General features: G+C 38.5%; 1 long non-coding RNA gene across 1 annotated transcript; it reads left to right on the top strand.

Annotated features, from left to right (window-relative positions):
- The first annotated feature begins 2794 nt into the window (after positions 1 to 2794).
- Positions 2795 to 18924, top strand: LOC102370850. The gene is made up of 3 exons (XR_322970.3): positions 2795 to 2932; positions 10037 to 10231; positions 18629 to 18924. It is a non-coding gene; the product is annotated as an uncharacterized LOC102370850 (long non-coding RNA).
- Positions 18925 to 20569: the final 1645 nt, after the last annotated feature.

The raw sequence follows: 20569 nt of genomic DNA, 5'->3' as shown, positions 1-20569 counted from the left end.
CTCCCCCACCCAGCCCAGGCCCTGGCTTCTTTACTTTTCATTCCATCCAGGAAGAGCACACACCAACTGCTGCAGCTTCCTGAGCCTGACGAAGGGTTTTTGAACCCGAAAGCTTGCTTAATAACTATTCTCCAACCATTTGGATTGGTCTAATAAAAGATATCAAATTCACCCAAGGAACCTTGTCTGCCCATAAAAACAAGAATATGCTTATCCCAAGAAAGTAAAAACTAAGCAAAACAATAACATTTCTTTAATCATAGTTACCAGGGAGAAGAATCTAAACTGAAAAGGGCAGTTTCATTAAAAGTGATTGCTAATTAAATAGACGTTACAAAATTTGCTTATAATTGATCTTTGGGACTTGCTAGCAAGTCTTTAAAGAAATACAAAACTTATTTTAAATGAAAAGTTATGATTTGCCTTAGGAAAGGGGGAAATTGCTCATTGCCATTTATTTTTTTGCCAAATGAGTAACAGGCTGTAGTACTGATGTATGAAAAGCAGAAATGATAAATAATCCAAGATAGATTGTGATCTGGACTACTTGATATGTGCTAGGGAGATTAATACCCTCTCTTCTCTACCCCAACCCCTGTTTGCACACTGTTTAGGAGTAATCTATTCATTCCCTTCCTGGAGCAGGTAGACTGGATAAGAATGGCTAGGGAAAAGATTCAGGCTGAGTTGAGTTTCACACCACTTACTGGCCAATGAAGCTCAAGAAAGTGTCATATTATGCTTCTAAAGGAGATCAGTAGCATGTTACAACATTTCTTAGAGCAGGTACCATCATTCAGGGATGTGCATTTTATCATGTTTGATATTTTTTTAACATATCCAAGAAAGTTTCCAAAAGTCTTGATGTTTCTCTCCCATTGAAAATATTTAGAAAAGAGCTCAAATGACAATTCCCAGGTCTGGAGTTAGACTCAAACTTCAGGGTGTTCAAGTATATGGCTGTTTTAGACCGGTCTGTGGAAATAGTTGTTTAAGCGGGGAAAACTATTTAACTTTCTTTGCAGTTAGTTAACGGTAAATCACAAAGATGTGGGGCAGGTGATCCCATGCACAAAATAATACATATAATCTAGATATAGGTATAACTAGATATATTTTCTACTTTCTTTCCATGCTCACTAGCCCCAGTGTGCTCCAAATGTGTGTGTGTATAAGAGAATGAAAGAATTTAAATGTAGTAAAAGCCTTAAAAGGTGGCTATTCAGTTTCATTCTCAATTAAGCCTGTGATTTCCTGTATGTATTTAGGTAGCCCTATCCTGCTATGTATCCCTATTTTCTTCTCTGTACAATGAAAATAATATTTACCCACTTTTAAATGTGCCGCAGATTATCAGCTGAAGGGCACTAGATAAATGCAAACTAACCTTATTCTTTAAGGCTAAGCAGTGAAAGTGAATAGATTTCATAGGCATTAGGGCTGGAAGGGACCTCAAGTCCAGCCCCCTGCCCCAGGGGCAGGAAGTCAGCTGGGGTCATAGGATCCCAGCAAGATAAACATCCAAATTTCTCTTGAAGGTTTTCAAAGTAGGTGCTTGAACCACCTGTGGCAGCAGGCTATTCCAGACCTTGGGGGCTCAGACAGTAAAGAAGTTCTTCCTTATGTCCAGCCTGAAACGGTCTTGGAGGAGTTTATAATCGTTCGACCTTGTCATCCCTTGGGGCGCTCTGGTGAACAAATGTTCCCCCAGATCCTGGTGAGCATCCCTTATAAACTTATAGGCAGCCTTCAGATCATGGAATGATGTATGATGATACATAATACATCCATTTTCTAGTAAGGAAACCACTCATAAATAGTTCTAAATTTAAATTTGGCACATATGATGCAAAAAAAGGCATTTCCAGGAGACTGCAACATAGAGGGAAAAAAGGAAAACATTTTAGCATAAGCAGCTTCATGTAACTGTGCTGCTCAAGGACATAAGCAATACCTCACAGAAAAAAGTTCTTTCAAGGGACTCTTGCTCTATTCTACACCATGTCAAGATTAATTAAGCTGACTGTGCATGCAAAACACAACCTCCCCTGTTCTTTAACTAACCTCTCCCAGCATGCCCCAGCCAAGTCATCACTATGGCAACTAATCATTCCCAAATCCATCAATATTACAGCAACATGCATGATCCATCTTATGTTATTATTTATAATTGATCCCCATGGAAACATTTGTTAAATATGTGTAACACAAACAGAAGTTTGAAGATGCAGATGCCTTTGAAGTTGATGTCAAAATGCCATCAGAGATGCCGTGTACCCATAATACAACAACATTTGCTACTTCAACAATTCCCTTCCCCTTATAAGGCAATATGTAAAAGAAGAAGGTTCAAACTAGCATGCAGAATTGCATGCATAAACAAACTAAAAGACACTATTAATTAAAGTTCATTAGTATAGTATGTTCCATGTAGAAAATATCCCTGAACAAGTGTACAGCTGTATTCTTCACTAGCTGATATATGCTAAGTGATCATCAGATGATCATTAGCACCTATGGACTCCAGTAATTGGTCATCTATAGTTATAGTTTCTGAGTAGATTGTCTTTTATGGGAATATAATAGAGATCATAAACTGACAGGACTTCAATCCTTATTTCACTACAGGTATTTTCCTCTAACTAAGACAAAAATAGTTTGGGTACTCAAAACAGCTGAGGGGTTCTAGCTTGTGCTCTTTACTATTAAAAAACCAACAAAACCCCTGTATCAAGGAAGTTACTATCAATGTCACCAGATCTTGCTGTTTTCTCTAATCAGCTGGAAGCAATCTCTCTCTCTCTTGCAGGAACTCATCTTGAGCTAGCAAGTTCCCCTTCTGACTTGCTGTAATATTTTCGTGAGTTTACTTTTAGCCACTACATCTAATGCAGGGAAAAAAACCAAAAACAGTAGTCTGCCAGCTTAGTGGGTGAGTAACTAGGAGTTTATAATAAATATGCATCATGAGTTGCAATGGTTTCTTATATCCAGAGCAGCAAGAATAGGAAATATTTAGAAAATTGGGAGTTATGTCTTTGAATGCTAACAACCATTTCTGATTCTGTAATGGCCTTATTATATGAGAGCATGTCACTTCATTTCTGTTTCTCTTGGCAGTCTCCCAGAGCCTGCGGTTTGGTTTGGTTTTGTCTTGCTTGTTTGCTTTTTACCTTCAGGGTTTCCATTCTTTTGTTGAAACATTTGCATGAGTGAAGGCCGTTTCTGAGTTGATGCTGTGGGCAGTTGGTGTCAGATAGGTAGAAGGAGTTCATGCCTGTCTGTTATGAGCACCTTTAACTAGTGGATCAAGATGAGTGATTTAGGTAATAATACTATATGCCATAGAAATGTAAATACAAAAATAACAAATACATGAAAAATAGAGCTCAGGATGCAGCAATATAAGCTGCAGTTTGAGAGGAAAGACATGATGAGCATTTAGTAATGGAAGCAAATAGAATTTGTGATTGCATTGTCATCCATGGAGACCAGGGCAGCACTATAAAATTCAAACTGACACGCCTTACAAAATGACAGGAAAAAAATACCATAAGAACAGGTCAGTGGGTCACTGACAACTATTTTAATATGCCTGGAAATGAATATGCACCTGTAGCAAACTTTAGCTTGAAATTATGAACTTGTTTGCTACTGTAGATTGTTAAGTATTCATCAGTGTGCATAGTCAATGCAAACATTATGTGCCTGCATTCTTCCTTCTCCTCAAAAAGAGGAATTCAAATGTTTATTTAAATAAAGGCACACTTTTCATTAGTATGAGGCTTGGGGGTCATTTTTATTTAAAAATAAGTCAGGGATGCACAAGGACTGGAAAAAAAAAGTCGTGCTACTAGCACATTTCATGTAGTTAAGCACTTATATTTAAATCTATTTCTAATATGTAGTCATATAGATTATATGTATATGAGAGACCTCCATTTATGAGATGCAAGTCCAGTGATATGCGGTATCATGGTTACAGGGTAGTAATGCTTCAGACCCCCTTTAGACTATTTCAGAAGCCCCCACTGAAGAGTAAGTTTTGCTGCTTCAACTCTTTTTCGGAGGAACTGTCTAATCCTATCCTCTGATGTTAGACCCTTAGCTTGTAGCTGCTCCGTTGAACTGCATTAACCCAAAATGTCCCCACCCAACTGCATATCAAACTGAACCAAGGAATAAAATTAAATAAGCTAACATGTTTGTTTCCTTTTCCATGCAACTGTCCTTGCAAACATCAGTAAATTCCACTTAGCATAACTGTCTCCATCTCTGGGCTGGAAGGAAATCTGCTTGTTATGACTTCTGTATCTTCTTTCTGACTCGTCCTCTGAAGGGATCTCCTCCCAGGCATCTGTTGACAACCCACTGAAAGTCTTTCTTCCTCAGGCTGTCCTCTTTAAAGTTTAATATGCCTTTTTATTCTGGGCTTAGACATGAGAAGATGAATTTTGCCAACCTGACTAGCATCAGACAGCGGCATTTCTCATTTCATAGCTCCTCCATTCCTTGAAGACTTGGTGTTCACGGGCCTCTGCCTTAAATCAAAGGATAGTATCAAACTGAGTTTATACCACACACAGCAAACTGGAGGAAGTATCTTAAGGAAAGTGTGGCTGAAATGGAAATGGTTGAGGTGTGAAGACTTGGAGTGTTAAATAAGGAGGAATATAAGAAGAACTATATTAGCCATTAAAGCTTGCCAAAAAAGTTCAGAAAAATTAATATTTCACTGAAAACTGGAAAACATAAATCCTTATTTATTTGTTTGTTTATTTATTTATTTATTTTGCAGTCCCTATTATTTCTGTCCCCTCTCTAATTTATTTTTTGACCATATTGTTTGATCAAGTAATTCATTTTCACCACAAAATGACAATACGGTTTCCTAGAAATAGGCAAATGTCTACTAGATCTTTTGGGCTAAATTCTTACCTGCTTTTGAAGTCTTGGTTCAATTCCTCATGCCATCTTAGTTTGTCCCTATTCTAACTTTATTATCTTCTTTTAAATTTTCTGGATGATAAAAATTTTATGGTAGGTCCAATGGCTTATGCTTTTTCTATGTCCTTCCTACCCCATCCTCAAACTTATTAAAAAATGAAAAAGGTATCTAGAGTTACAAATATGGGGAGACAGCCACTGTCCATCTTTTGGGATGTATTTCACATGCTCTGGATCTTTTAATAGTGTTTTATAATTGGAGTATGTTGCAACTTGTAAGTGGCATTTGGCTTTATCTAGTCTAGTTCTTTATGATTGTAGAATGATTCCTTTGTCTTTTTAGTATTTAATGAGGGAGGAGAGAGGAGAGTTTGGTTGTATTTTTCTGGTTTGTGCTTGAACTTACATTTTAAACATGCTTGTAATGTGGATTTAATCCTTTATGGCTTTAATTATATCAGGCAATTTACTGAAGATTGATAAATACAAGTTATCTTGAATACCTACTGGTAAACTAACTTAAAGACTTAGTCATGCAATTATATTGACCCCCACAGAGACACATTTGTGCAAACTCAATAGCACGATGTGTTGAGTGTGTATGAAACAACTTGATTCATAGATTATTAAACAAAATATAATAACTGATATTTATATCTTCTGCAACTGCCTGTAATATTCATTCCATGTTATTGTATATTGTAAGTTCCCATAGGGATTTTCCATTTCCATAATAGAAGGCTAGTGTTCAGACTACAGAAAATCAAATCTTTTTTGAGGGTGAGGACAGTTCCAGGGGAAACAGAAGGACAGTTAAATTGTATTAATGAGTTAAGCCCAATCTTGACATATCTATAAGGATTATTTTCTTTGTTCACATGAGTAGTCCCACTGACATAAATGGTTCCCTTGAGTTTTTACTTTGCATGGATCTGTAGGAGTGATACTTTCCCCTCCCTCCTCTCACAATGGGACCCCTTTGTGGATCAGCACTGTGGAGGAATTAGATACTCTCTTGGCAATGGGTTTCATAGACAAAGACAGATAAGGAAGATGAGGTTGTAAATTCTCTGGCTCTTCTCCAGGCTCTGTAAAGGAGGGTACTCTAGGAGGCACAGGTCCCCCTCTCAGTTCCTCCTAAAGCTTGATATCTCCTGACTCATCCCCTCCCAACCTGTCTTTCTTCCTGCCCTGTTTCCATTTCCCACTCCAATTCACTGTCATATTCATGCCTTCTCCAGCTTCTCTCTTGCCTCAGTTTCCTTGCCTTGTTCCCTCTCTACTGGGCCCTCATTTGTTCTTTCTCTCTCATTGACGCCTTAGCCATGAAGCACCTCTTCTCCTCTTGACTCCCATTTCGAACATTTCTTTCACTGGCCTTCTTGTCCACTCTCTGTCCTTGCTCATCCTCCTAAGTACTGGTTTCAAGTCTCAACCCCTGTCTTTCTCCCTAGCATTAGGTACTAAGCCACTTGTATAGCTGGTTCTAGTTTCCCTTGTCCACCCAAAAAATCTCCCTTCTCTTACCCTAACCTCCTTGTTCCACCTGACTTGGCCAACTGCCATTCCTTCCCCATCTCCTTTTTCGTTACTTTTTGTTTCCTCTGCTCTCAAACAGAGTGGTTTCCTTTTTCATGCTGCCTGGGTCCAAAGATTTGCTAAGAGCCTAAGCAAGACATGCTCCTTGCTCCTAGTTTAGATAGTTGGAACCAATATGGTCCCCAGAAGTCCAGAGTTGTAACTGCAGTGAAAATACTGGACAGATGAATTGACCTCTTAATAAAATGTAAATGCCAAGCTATAGAACATCTCCTTTGATCATGTGTAAACTGTGATTTCTTTAACGATTGAATTTGGTCAAATTCAGGCCAATTTTTGAGGATGGCAAAGGACAGATGCCAGATGCAAAATCCACTCCCTGCAGTGCTTCAAAATATGGGAATGGTACAGGTGTTCCAAGAAAAGGTCACCAGAATTTTTTTAACAAATGAAAAAATGACGACATTTTTGCTTACCTAAGTTCTCAGGTTCAGCTGAGCTCCTTTGGGCAGTTGGCTTTCTAATATTCAGCCTGAAATAGAAACGCAGTGGGCATATCTTCATGAGACGCTACTGCACATTTATTTAGTACTTGTATTACACCTAGTCTTTTAGGTGACGCTACTGTGTAGTAGCCTAATAATGCTGTGCAGTAGCGTATTTGCACTGTCTGTGCTTTGACACACTACTGTGCACTATATTTTGGTTACTGCACAATCAGCATCTCTTGTAGATGCACCCAGTGTGGAATATTTCAGCACAAACAGTTGAAGTTTAGTAATATAATATTGTAGGGCAACCTTAATAATGAGTGGTGCCACCAGTGTTGCCTATAATGATGGCTGCAATTCTGATCACTTTATTAAGAAAAGCATCCCACTGAAGTCAGTTCTAAGGAGAATATCTCCATAGCATTATGATTTCCTAAGATCAAGGCCATACATAGAAATGTCTAATTAGGAAACCATTGTCTCTTGTCATAAAACCCATTATTTGTGTCTGCATCTCAAATCAGAATAAGCAATATTTTCATGTGTCACAAGCTAAAACAGTATAATGTACCCAACTGTTTAAGTCAAAGGGATTTTTTTTCCTGTGTCAGAAAATCAGTGTCAGGCCTTGAACCTTTAAACATATCGAATTTCATAAGACTATGGAGATGGAGCTGTTAGGTTAAAGCAATAACTTGAAGCTTCATCAGAAGACTCATATGAAGGATATGACTTTCAGGCTGTTACAATAATAATAAAGTTGACTTTCCTGATAAATTGAATTCCATTGACAAACAACCACCCAAAACACTGCTTTAACTTTTAATAGTTTTTAAATATCCCAAAGAAATGTGCCATTTTTAAAACTTGCTGCTCACCTATAAGATCATGAACAAGGACAGGATGTGATTACGCTGCAGTTGCACATTATTCCTGAACTATAATTCAAGTTACACATTTCAAAAGGGAAATTGTCCCACAAGAAGGAAATGGATGGTCTTTGATCTGAGCATTGTATAGGTCTCTTTGATTTAATGAATAATGACCAGAAAATGTAGAGCCTTTCTGTGTTTTGTCCAGGCACAACTGACAAGTGGTAGTGATTTGAAATAAATAACCCCATATTTGATGTTGATTAGCATACCAAAGGAAAGATGAAGATGATACTTCAGATGTTGTTATAATTGAATTAGTGTGTCAGATCCTAGTAATCAGTTGGGCTGCTTTTATTTGGGAGCACAATTTTAGTCGCATTGGATTGAAAAAAGCTGATGTTCTGTCTCTCAGTCTTTCTGTAAGTCAGTGCCCAGATCTCTGTCATAATTTTCTTGTTTTCTGATCTCCCTATATCCCATAAACTCCCTAACAGAGGATGCTACACATTTGAACAGTTGCTCCTGCAAAATTTGCAGGTGTATTAGTGTTTGCCTATTGGATATGTGGGTTTCCAGGGCTAGTGAAAAAGACTCCACCAATGCATACAGGTTTGGATTATTGTGTATCTCTTCCTTTTGTTTAGTAATAATCTAACTGGCTAGAAATAAGCAGACTCCAAGGGGAAAATAAACACATACCTATTTACAGATCACAGACCTTCAAGGTCTAACTTTTTAACTAGCTATGGTGGAAAGTTCTCATTGTTAATTTACACAGCAAAGTGTACGTGCATACATCTTAAAAATCTGCATGAATATAAAGATTAAATTTTGATTAGAACATAAAACAAACGCATTAAAATTATTCCTCCCTCTCCCTGATCTTTAAATTTTGGCAGAGGGAGAGGAATCAGTGCATTTTAGAAAATGATGCAACAGGAATGTTATGAATATATTATCTTTACTTTCATTAATTATGGCTATTCTATCCCTCTCTTTTTTAACTTCAAAGTACTTTATATCATTGTAAATAATTTAAAAGACCTTGCAAATCATCCTTAGAAAGGCACAATAGAACATTCTGTTGTCCCTCTATGGCTAGTTACAGACATTACATTTTTACAGTATAAGTGATTACAAACTGGTCTATACCCTTAACAGCAGAAATTTGGCACACAAAACCAGTTTATACCCATTATAAAACAAAAGTTCAGCACATATAGACTGGTTTAATTTTTAGAACCCAGTCTAAGATTTGCCACTAAAGGGCAAATGTGTTGCCCACATGCCCTGGACCTGAAGAAGCTGCTACCACCATTAGGGGCGGCATTGGCAGCAGGGGGGTAGCGAGCAGCTGAATGCGGAGTTGCTGCTCCACCCAGCTCCATGTCGCCGCTGCTCTGCCTGGCTCTTCAGGGCCCCCAACTGCGGGGCCTGGGGCGGTCACCCCAATTCGCCCCTCCCTAAGGACGGCCCTGTTTGTACCTATCCTATATGAATGTTGTTATCTGGTAGTCAGGTAGCTAACATTTTTTGTTAATTGAAAGATAATGTCTTTGACATTTAAGGTAAACTGTATCTCTAATATCTTACCACTGTCTACGTATAGCACATATGGCTCAAAAATCTCCTTGAATGTTCTTTGGAATTTCTTTTGTCTGTCTTTCCTCCTCTTTTCCTTCCATGACCCTATGTAATTTAGCTGCAAAATAGATCCAAAAAATCTGGGAACAGTTTGTCCTCTAGCCTTTCCATTAATTGATGTCTGGAGGGTAGACAATGTAGTCTAATGAGACTGAATCTCGTGATCATGCAAAATGCCAATTTTCAAAAACATTTTATCTAAGCATTTGAGTATATATCCCTTGAAAATTGGCATAATTACACAGAATTGGAGTCTCAAAGATAGATAGAAGACTGATTCAGATGTTTCATTGTAAAGGAATGGTTAAAAGCAGTAAAATGGGATTGATGTATATGACATTGGTATCTACTGAATTTAACAAAGCACATTGTTCAAAAAGCCTCTGAAAAATATGTAAATTTCAAACCTTTCCCAGGAGTAGTCTTTAACAGAAGCAAATATCTCTAGATTTGTTTTAAATAAAAATCAACTTTTCAGTATTTACAGTGATATATTAATTTAGCTAAAAATACTCATTATTTTTTAAAATTTCTCCACAGCTATTAAAAGAATAAGTAGGTATGCTGCTGTGTGTTTTGAAGATGACATTTCTGCCTACTATTAAACCTTTTGCACATCAAGAAGAACTATTCCCTTGCACGGTGTGGTGCAGAGAATCATAGCAAGATAAGAAAATGCTGGACTGGCATACAATGACATCTTGTGGTTCAACTGCTGACTGTTTCCATTTGCTGGTAAGCTTATATTATACAACAATAATTTTTGTAATGTCTTAATTACAACATGAGACTCAGTTGAAATATATAATGCCAATCTGGGAATATATTAATATTATACATGTTAAATATTTAAACTATATTAAATACATACTATAAAAGTATTGAAGATATAAAAACTCAATAATTGCCAAAACTGTTTAAAGAAACCATGCTCCTTCCAAGTAATAGGTAACTAAGAGTTACTGTTGTTCCTTTAGAAGTATCCCCACAATTCTGGGCAAGTTTTCTACCATGAAGGAGGAGGAATAGCTATCCACATGTCTCATTTTCTGGATTAAAAATTCAGTATCACAGTCATTTTATGTGAGAATATAAGTGTATGTCCTTCCCCTCCCACCTGCCGTCCCACTGTAGAAGAGGAACTTTACAGCAGCTTAACAACTGCTATTTTTGTTTCAAAACAAATGGGCAGAAAGCTTATTGAAACTATACAGTGAGATAGATAAAATCCAGGAAAATGGATAGCAGGATACAATAGTTTGAAATAAGTTTTGATTTGCTAATAAGAAAAACTCAGCAAAATGTGAAATAACTGAAAAAATACAACTGCATGAAACATCGTGTGTGTCAGGATACATTAATTAAAACCATGTAACTTAATTAAGCATTTAAAATATAATAGCACAGTATAAATAGCAGGAAAAAGAAAAAAGAATAATCTGTGGAGTATAACTTAATGGTAAATCCTAATTTTTTTTCTGAAGAAACCTAGAAAACCAAGAGGAATAAAAAATTATTCCAAAGTGAATGAAACACCATCTTTTAATTTTTTCTGGCATTTATATAAGCATAAACACATTGCCATCCAGAGAAATCCAAAATATTTCAATAGATTGCTGGCTGAATTCATCAGTCTTGCTGATTTAATTTCCACGTTTCACACAGCCTAAGAGGGATATTTTTTTGATATAGTATGAAATTCTATACATCCACTTCTGATACTAAAATTGCAAGTGAGGTTTGAAAAGATTCTCCTTATAGTTGATAAATTCACAGCACAATTCACAATATATCTGAAAGAGCTACAGTGTTATGGTAAAGGGTTAGAGGTCCCTCTTCTCTTATATTGCTGCAGATATATCACATCTTACAGAATTTTTCATGTTGTAAATTGCCTTAGTGAATGTGCATTGTCTCCCCAGCACCCACAAATGAGTTTTGCATCAACTGAAAAAAATAATAGCTTATTTTTGGATCAGTACTTGAAAGGGGGAGGAGAGACGATAAGGAGGAGGTGTTACTTCACTTAACAGTCATGTCTCTACACAAGTATGAGAGTGATTTCTGTCTCCTGATGGAGATTGACTTTTGAAGGATCTACTCTTGGAGGTCTCTGAAGCAGTGAAACCGGATTGAACCCACTGTTAAATAAAACATTTTTTTGGTTCTGTGCTTTTATTTAATATATTGTTTGAGATTGGAGGTGGGGGAGGTGACTGTTCATTATGGAACATATTTCTCAAATCAAGTCCTTCTAGTGATCATGACAATATTAACCAAATAGTTGCAACAATTAGGTTTGCTAATTGCTGCAGGTGTAATTGTAACCACCTTGGTTAGATGAACATGGATTACAACATGCATGACATCTTAATGAGACTATCCAATCCCCAGACAAGGCTCAAGAACAAAATGAGAGAGTGCCTTTCACCTTATTCACATATTTTTTTAAAAGTTCAGTTTATAAAGAAAAACTTTGAAATGTGTTTATTGTATAATTAGTAGACTATAGTTTTCCTCTCATGGCAGATGCTTTGCAGTTGGACGTTGCTTCTATTTTTCTTTTAATATATCCAAATGCCACAATATATTTGTAAAGATATGAATACTTATGCTAATACAAAGAGTAGGCAGGTGCAGGAACCAAAAAATTTAATATCATTTACTGAGAAAACTATATAAAACCTCCAAAGCATTACCTTTATGGCATTTTAAACACTTTTGTTTAAGATTTCTGAATAACACCTGCTGTAGGCAGAAAATAAATTTGTTCTTAGTGCACTACGTGGAACATTTTCAGTGGGAATAGTGGTTTAAGTTCCTACTCTAAAACTAATAAAATAACCAATAAAACAGAAAAGTGTGGTGAGGTGTTGTTCTGTTTTGTGTGAGGTTGGAATGAGCGCCGCGGTTCATTTTCACTGAAGGGACAGATGCAGCCAAACAGCAGGCACTTTGGCCAGAAGGATGGTACATGCCTGATACTAGACAACCTGGGAACTATTCTTTGGCACAAAAAGCTGTCAGATTACTACCTCAGGAGACATGAGCATGCCCAAGTAATTCTTTTTCCCTTCTGGCCTTAGACTATGAGGTTTCTATGACCTATTTGTCTGCAAGTGAATTGTAGTACATGGAATGAATGGATTTATTTCCTGATTTATTTATCATGCAGCATCTGCATCGCATGTTGCATTCATTGGTTACCGAACTTTCCTCTGATAAACTCAGTTAATTGTTGCTTCAAGCAACTTTCATCTAAGCCAAGGTTTCTATAAATTTCAGAATACTGCGCCATTAGCATTCATTGAATTCTCACTGATATTTTTTTAGGATTACTTTATCAGTGCCAAGAGCAATACAAGGATAGAATTCTAGTTGTGATTTACAACATGTAATAAAACATTCCCTAACAACTGGAAAGGAAAGAGCAATTCTGTTTGTAGCACAGTTTATAGTATCTGGTTTCCATCAAGAATGTGATTTACAGAAGGACCCAGCAATCTGAGGTACTTGCTTTCCTTCCTTCTCCTTGCTAATTAGTTTAGACTAGATTTAGACTTTCTTATTTTTACTTTCTGGACATAGCCCTCAGAAGTGCCAGAAGAATATACTCTAAGTCTAAGGTTTTTTCTTTCTCTTTCTCAGAGGATAGTGATTTTACTGCTTGCTAGCCTTTTCCAGCAGTTAATTATAAACACCCCTCAAACCAACTCAACTGTGCTGCCAATGAGTGAGGAGCAAGACAAAGTCAACTCCGTGCCATTCCCTGCTCCCAAGCAGGCGTATATTCCTGAACATTTTTATGGCTAAGCATTTAAAACAAAGGCTAATGAGTCAACAAAAGGCTGTAAGCAGGGTTGGCAGAGGGTCCAAATCACAATCCAGCCTTTCTTCCTATTAAGGGTTTATATAGTGCCCAGAATTATGAAGAACTGTTCATTAAGTGATGGCATAAATTGAACCTTTCTGTTGATGTTAAACTCCTTCAAAAATAAATGTTACTTTTGGATATAAGGAAAAAATATAGCTAAACATACTGGGGGAAAAAAGAGTAGTTCTGTGACGATGCAAAGTACCTTAGAATTTGAAGAAGCTAGAGATTATAGGAAAAAATCATCACTCTTTAAGATTGGACTGTTTTTGTAGACTCATGGGATGCAACGTGTAGATTTATCTAGTTGGATGGTATCCATCATACCCTGATTTATCTTGTAACACACTAAGAGGATTGGAGCCGGTTAGATTTCTCCTACTTTAATATTTAAGTCATGTATAAATAACAATTCAGTCAAATCAGCTTATTTTAAATTCATTCAGGATTTTTAAATTATTTCTGATATGTTCTCTTCCTATGCGCTTTTCAGACCTTACTCACCAGAAAGGTGTGTGGTGTTGCCCGCATACCATAGCAAGTGAGGTATAAAAATATCAGGATGAACTGAAAAGAGAGTGCATATTATCCTAATATCTCCTTTATTTGTTTTTGTAATCAAGGCTCTCTCAAAGTTTTTAATCGAGAAGACTACTTCAGTTATTGAGATTTAAGGGATTACCTGGTTGGAATATTAAATATTGAATTTAATACAAGATTTAACTGCAGTTTGTGTGGATAGTTTTTCCTTTTTATGCATTCCTGGTACCAATATGACAGGCTAAAAAACAATTAGCATGTGCAATGCCTCTCCCCCACTCCCAGCACAGTCATGTTGCTGTCGCACTGAGGTTGTAGACACTGTCTACAGGTTGGGAAGGATATGATTCCTTTCTTCTGCACACACAATTCATAATGAAAATACTGATTAGCCATTAACTATAGATGAACAAGTGATGGTATTCTAATACATTGGCACACACAACGTTGCTCTAATTTTCCAGCTGTTGAATCAAACACAATGTTGGCTTACATAACAGAACCAAATAATGTTCTATTTTGTAAGCATTATCAAAAATTAGTCTTGCAAGCAATGTCAAAGAAAAATGTTACAGTATAAGCCTAGCTAAAAAGAAATACATTTTTTCATCCCATACTTTCTATGCAGACATGGGCTCCTTCCCTTGATATGGTGTCACCATTTATTCTGGTCCAGGGCTGCTTTCTCCAGTAAGCCCCATTTAGTCATGTACTTGACTATGATGTCCAGACAGTTGTTGGGGCTTCAGCCTCTAAGTGAAAGACTCTATCCTTGCTTGTGTTTGTATGACTTTATTTGCATTCTGTCATCTGTTCTTCCACCACATCCTCATTTTTTTTCAAATGAAGGAAATGGTTGCTAACACATGGAAATAGTGAGGATAACATGTAAAACTACTGAACATAATGTGAACTGGAATGTTAGAATTCTGCTTGCTCCAGTCAAGACTGAGATAAAGCAGAGAAATTAAGGAAGCAGGCAAGTAGAAGGAAAATATTTTTTCCAGGTATATGTCAGTGTCTTCTTGTTAAGTTTCCTTAGCAAGTTTTAAATAATATGAAAAATGTTATACTGATAGTATTTTTCTAATTTCCTTGCCAAACTGTCCCATTGCAGTTATCTATGTTGGTTGCAAAGTTCTTGATAAAATATCTTGCAGTGAGTTTTAATGGCATTATTTAAAACAGGGGTGGGCAAAATAGGGCCTGTGGGCCAGATCCAGCCTGTGAGACCATTCTATCTGGCCTGCAGGCCCCCTAAAAAAATTTAGAAAATTAACATTGATCTGTCCTTGGTTCCTGTCAAAAATGAGAGAAACCAGGGGCAGTAGGACCCAGGGGAAGCCTGGTGGGTTCCTGCAACAGGGCCCGCTTGGCCCCACCCCCCCCATCTGGAAGCCCCAGCAGGGGCTTCTGGCCTGGGACCATGTGACTGCACCACGCCAGAAACTCAGGTAAGGGTAGGGGAGGAAGGGCAGGGGAGGACCATGGGCAGGGAAGGAGCCCAGGGAATAGCAGCCCCTTGCCTGCCCCTTGACCTGTACTCCCTGCTGCAGCTGTTTGTAGACCATGTGGGGCTGTCCTGATCAGGCACAGGTAGCCCTGTGTGGGCTGCAGGTGGCTGCAGTGTGGGGCGCTGGCCATGGGATGGGTGAGGAGCTGCTTTTCCGGTGCTCAGTACCAGCTTGTAACGCACCTCTGCTGCCAACCTGGGCCCCATGCTGGGGCTCACCTGTTGGTGGCAGCATCTGCAGCCCCCCAGCTTGCCACATTGGGCAGTGTTTGCTGCTGGTGCCCACCCAGAGCTTGCGCGCTGGGCAGCCCAGAGGCAGCGGTGGCAAACACTGCCCGATGCAGCAAGTGGGGGTGGGGGGCACAGCTGCTGCCGCCATGGCACAGCCCTGACGAGGTGGCTGCAGTGTGGGGCGCTGGCCATGGGATGGGTGAGGAGCTGCTTTTCCGGTGCTCAGTACCAGCTTGTAACGCACCTCTGCTGCCAACCTGGGCCCCATGCTGGGGCTCACCTGTTGGTGGCAGCATCTGCAGCCCCCCAGCTTGCCACATTGGGCAGTGTTTGCTGCTGGTGCCCACCCTGGCAGCGGGGGGTGGGTTACAAGCTGGTGCTAAGCACAGGAAAAGTGGCCCCTTGCCCACTCTGTGGTGGGTGCCCTGTGCTGCAGCTCCTTGCAGCCCACATGTGGCTGCCTGTGCCTGCTCAGGACAGCCCCACACGGACTGCAAGTGGCTGTAGCAGGGAGCACCAGCCATGGGGTGGCTGAGGGACCACTTTTCCCCACACTCAACACCAGCTCCTTACCTGTCACAGAGCAGGGGGTTGGGGCTGCACACTTCTCCCTGCCTGTACCATAGGGGTGGGGGCACTGGGAGTGAGCGGGAGTGTGAGACCCACACCAGTGTCCTGGGGCTAGCGTCGGTGGGGCCCAGAGCAGGGCAGCAGGAGTACAGAGTCCTGGCTGATGGGGGCTCTATATAGCCAGGCCAGCTCCCCCCTCTCCCTGCTGGTGCAGCCTACCCTGGCTCCACAGACCCCTGCCAGCCTGCGCTGCACCTGGGCCCCACCGGTGCTGGCCCTGGAACATTGGTCCCAAGACACTGGGACATGGGTCCCAAGATGGTGACCAGGGGGCAGGGCACCTGTCAAGGGACGAGGCTACCCATGCAGCTCTCAACAGCTTGCCAAAACTGGTTACGTGGCCCTCCACCCAAAATAATTGCCCACCCCTGATTTAGAAGCTCTTCCCTCTCTACTCACTTCCTCCCCATCTACAAAAATGTCATAATTTCTATGCTTATGACACAGTTTTTAATATCATAATAGTTAAATATCTTAAGAATGGGAGAAAAATAGAAAGTTAGTGAATGATTAAATATGCAACTGAAAACAACTTTATTTTGAAACCCTATCAGTTTCTCAAATAAGTTATCTGAGTTGCATTGACCAGATCATGAATAGAGTCAATGCTGACAAATACAGAATGAAAACTAAGATCAGCACCGTAAGTAATGTGTACTTAAGGGAAATGTGTATCTTTCATTTAATAATATGCCAACTTGTTCAATTGTTTCTAAATCTTTATTAAAGGTAATAATTATTTTCAATAAAATGCATCAAAATAGAGATGTATAATTCACGTTTCACAGCCACTCATTTTCTATCCCAAAATATTGCACTGTAAATTAATTTACTTTCGTATTTTAATATCTTACTGGATGTTAGCTGAAGGTATCAGGTTAGTAGGAGCTACTGGGGAGCATGTTGGATTTTATTTTATTTTATTTTATTTTTGTCTGTGAACCCCTAAGTTTGGGTCAAAGATACTGAGGTCGCTCCCACTGCACATCTTAAGGAAGAAATATGAATACAGGAATCTATTCTGGAGAACTGAATAAAGGCACCGTGTACTGACAGTTTTAGTACAGGTATCCCTCTTCTGCTTCCTGATGGGTTGTGCATTCTTTTACAGTACAGCATCACAGCTGTCCTAGTGGTGTTGCTCAAACTGCAGAATTTCTTGTGAGCAGAAATGCTGCACCAATGGACAGGCTGGAAGTGAGGGAATACTAAGTCATTGGGCATGTCTGCATGTGCCCCTATGGTGCCATTGGTGCTGTGCCATCATTTAGCACTTCCAAAAGGCAGTACAGGCAGTAAAAGCCCATACTGTGCTGTGCCAGTGGTGCAAGGTTATTTTTAGCCACTACATTGCCATAGCAATGTGCTATATACCAAGGGAGCACACTGCTACACTGACCTAGCAGCAGCATCATGGTTTTTGTCTGCAGACACTACGTCACCATAGTGCATTGCTATGATGGCATGGCATTGCATGCAGATAAATCCACGGAGGCATTCATTTTACACTCTTTTTTTTTTTTTTTTTTTTTAATTATATCTCATAAGGATAATCCTGAAATGCATATTTTATTTTGACAATATCTTCTAGTGAAGTGAAGATGATGTAGTTTGTGTTAGGGTATAGTCTTCTCTAGTTTGCTATTTCAGCTTCACCTGCATGACACAGTATTTGTTTCTTCGAGACTTCCAGATGGAAGTACCAACTTTTAAAGGGAATTTGGTGATCGTTTTTATGAGGTCAGGAACAAGCCTCAGTTTATGCCCACCATTGTTAAATTTTCTCGATAAAAGTAACAATTATATGTGTTTTATAGTATAATGAAAATGTTTTCTAACAAGCAAAATAACTACATGATAAAACAAAACCATAACTCCCTCTTCATATTTTTTCCCCTGCACTTTGTTAGTACATGTACTTTTAGTGCCCTTGCGCCTTTGGTAATAAGCATTTCTTTTTAATAGCCTTATTTGTATAATCCCCACTTCAGCAATTTGAGAGTATATCTTAGTGATAAAATACTTTTGGAGAGTATCTATTCAATTAAATACTTAACTAGATATAATCAGGATGCCTCCCTAGATATCAGCCCTTGTTTTATTTCAGTCACTGGAGCCACTGTATAACTAGTCTTTCCTTCAGTCTATTTCTATTGACTATTACATTTTAAAACTATTGCTTTAACATCGTCTAGTCCTGAGAATTCTGTAGTCCTTATTCATGCAACATTTACTGACTGACTTCAATGAACCTTTGGCTCCCCTAAGGAATGATGATTAAAATTAACTACATTATGACCTGTGCTACCACCAATTCATTTTGTTTCTACTACTTGTTTGGCAGATTTAAATGACAGAGAAGTAAAAGGTCTGGTTGCAGAAGCTTTGCCTACACTAGGATGACTACAGTCCAGGTATTATCCCTTCTTCCTGTTCTCTGGCTGTATGAAGTGATTCTGGAAATTCTTCTGTTCTCCCTTTCGCAAGCAGCAACATTATCTTGTACTTTTGAAGTCAATGGGAAGATTGCCATTTACCACAATAAAATTAGGTTCACAAGTGCAGAAATGATTATCAGGATGTTACTGGCAATTTTGGGATGGATAGACACCTCCCACAGCAGCTATCTGGCATCTTGCTGACCTGTCAATTGGAGCCACTGGCTTAAAAGAAAGTGATATATTTTTACATGATGTATCATTGTAAAAGAATAGACAATGTCTTTTTTCTTTGTGAAGCTATTTTATCCTACCAAATTTTGAACTGTCCTGGGAATGAAATAGGGTTGGCTAGCTCCTGACTTCAGCCTAGATAGAACACATTTCTATCTAGTACAGATCTCAGCAAAACAAACCCAATTAAAGTTAAACTTCTTAAATGCATTCCAATTTATGAAAGCAAATGAAGAGCCCTCTCACTTATCCTCTTATTGCTGCTTAGGCGCTGGCTGATATCAGGAGGAATTTTTGTCCAGATGTTAGACAATATCCTGGAGTAAAACAAGCTTTGGATCACTTTCCCTTGCCAGGTTGGCCTGGTTTTATGGTTTTAGGAACAGCTTGGATATGTTTTGTGAAAGTACAATAGTACCTAAATGGCTGTCTCATCTTGATTTAGAGGTTTTAAAAATATCCCTATTGTTAATTCATCATAAAACTCCATACTGACATTTTAATATGCAATTTCTATGTCATGTTGGCTTTCATAAGACTTCCTGTTCTTTTAGGAGAACACTTGTTTTTATAGAATGGGGTTGGGGGAGAGGGGTGCATTTAAATTCCACTTCCAAACATAGCATAAGTCAAAATAAGTTATTCTCAATTAAACACTGAGTCTATTATTTGAACTTTTTTTTTCAAATATAAAGGCTGATTATAGATGTAATACTCTATTAAATCTATTTAAGGCCCATAGAAAAATATTTTGCTCCATATACAAAATATCATTGTTTTGTTGAAATTGTGACTCTCTGAAGATTAAGATAACTGGGCTCTGACTGTGGACAATAAAAACTTACTTGGCCTGCTTAAGGGTTTATTTCTGAAAGATGCACACTATTGCTGAGAAGGCTAAAATCCTTTCAAATGCCATTGACTTCAGTGGTTGGAGAGGAGGATGCTTAAGGCCTCTTGAGATGCTGTGCACCTCACAAGATTGTTCCCTAAGAAAGTGAATTGAATGATTAAACATAAGAATGTCAAACAGCGAGAAGGTGCTGCAGAACTTGATTCTCTACCTAATTACATTTCTCTTTTCTTGATTGCAGTTATTCAACACAGAAAGTAAAGTTGAATCGAAATTAAAATCATTCACTTTAAACTAAAGTTTTCACTTATGAATGTTATTATTTACTAGGTTGTATAAAGTTATTATTATAATACTAGTACTTAGGCTTCAGCCAAGTTAAGACTTTGTTATACTAGCATTTTGAATGCACAACAAATAGTTATAGACAATCCCTGAAGTTGAATGAATTTGTAATTTTAATTGCCTATTTTTGGTGATTCAGTATGATTATAGACTGTATCTAAATATAGTACTATAAAAAGGAATGCTAGGTAGGAAAACCAGAAAGCCCCCTAGCAGCTGGCCATTACTTCTGCAAACTATTTCCCACATATTTCCATTATGTTTCCTTTGTTCCGATGTCTTCACTGATTAGTCTAACAAAACTAAAATTGGTAGGAAATAAACTAAGAGCAACTGTATACTCCTTTCCAATACTACTTGTATTGCAGTACTATGGGAGGGCACTCGATGTGCCTGCCACTTTAAGAAGTCAGGC

Source organism: Alligator sinensis, unplaced genomic scaffold (genome assembly GCF_000455745.1).
Source record: "Alligator sinensis unplaced genomic scaffold, ASM45574v1 scaffold349_1, whole genome shotgun sequence".
Lineage (NCBI taxonomy): Eukaryota > Metazoa > Chordata > Crocodylia > Alligatoridae > Alligator > Alligator sinensis.
The sequence above is the reverse complement of the archived record's forward strand: the minus strand, read 5'-3'. Positions and strand labels throughout refer to the sequence as shown.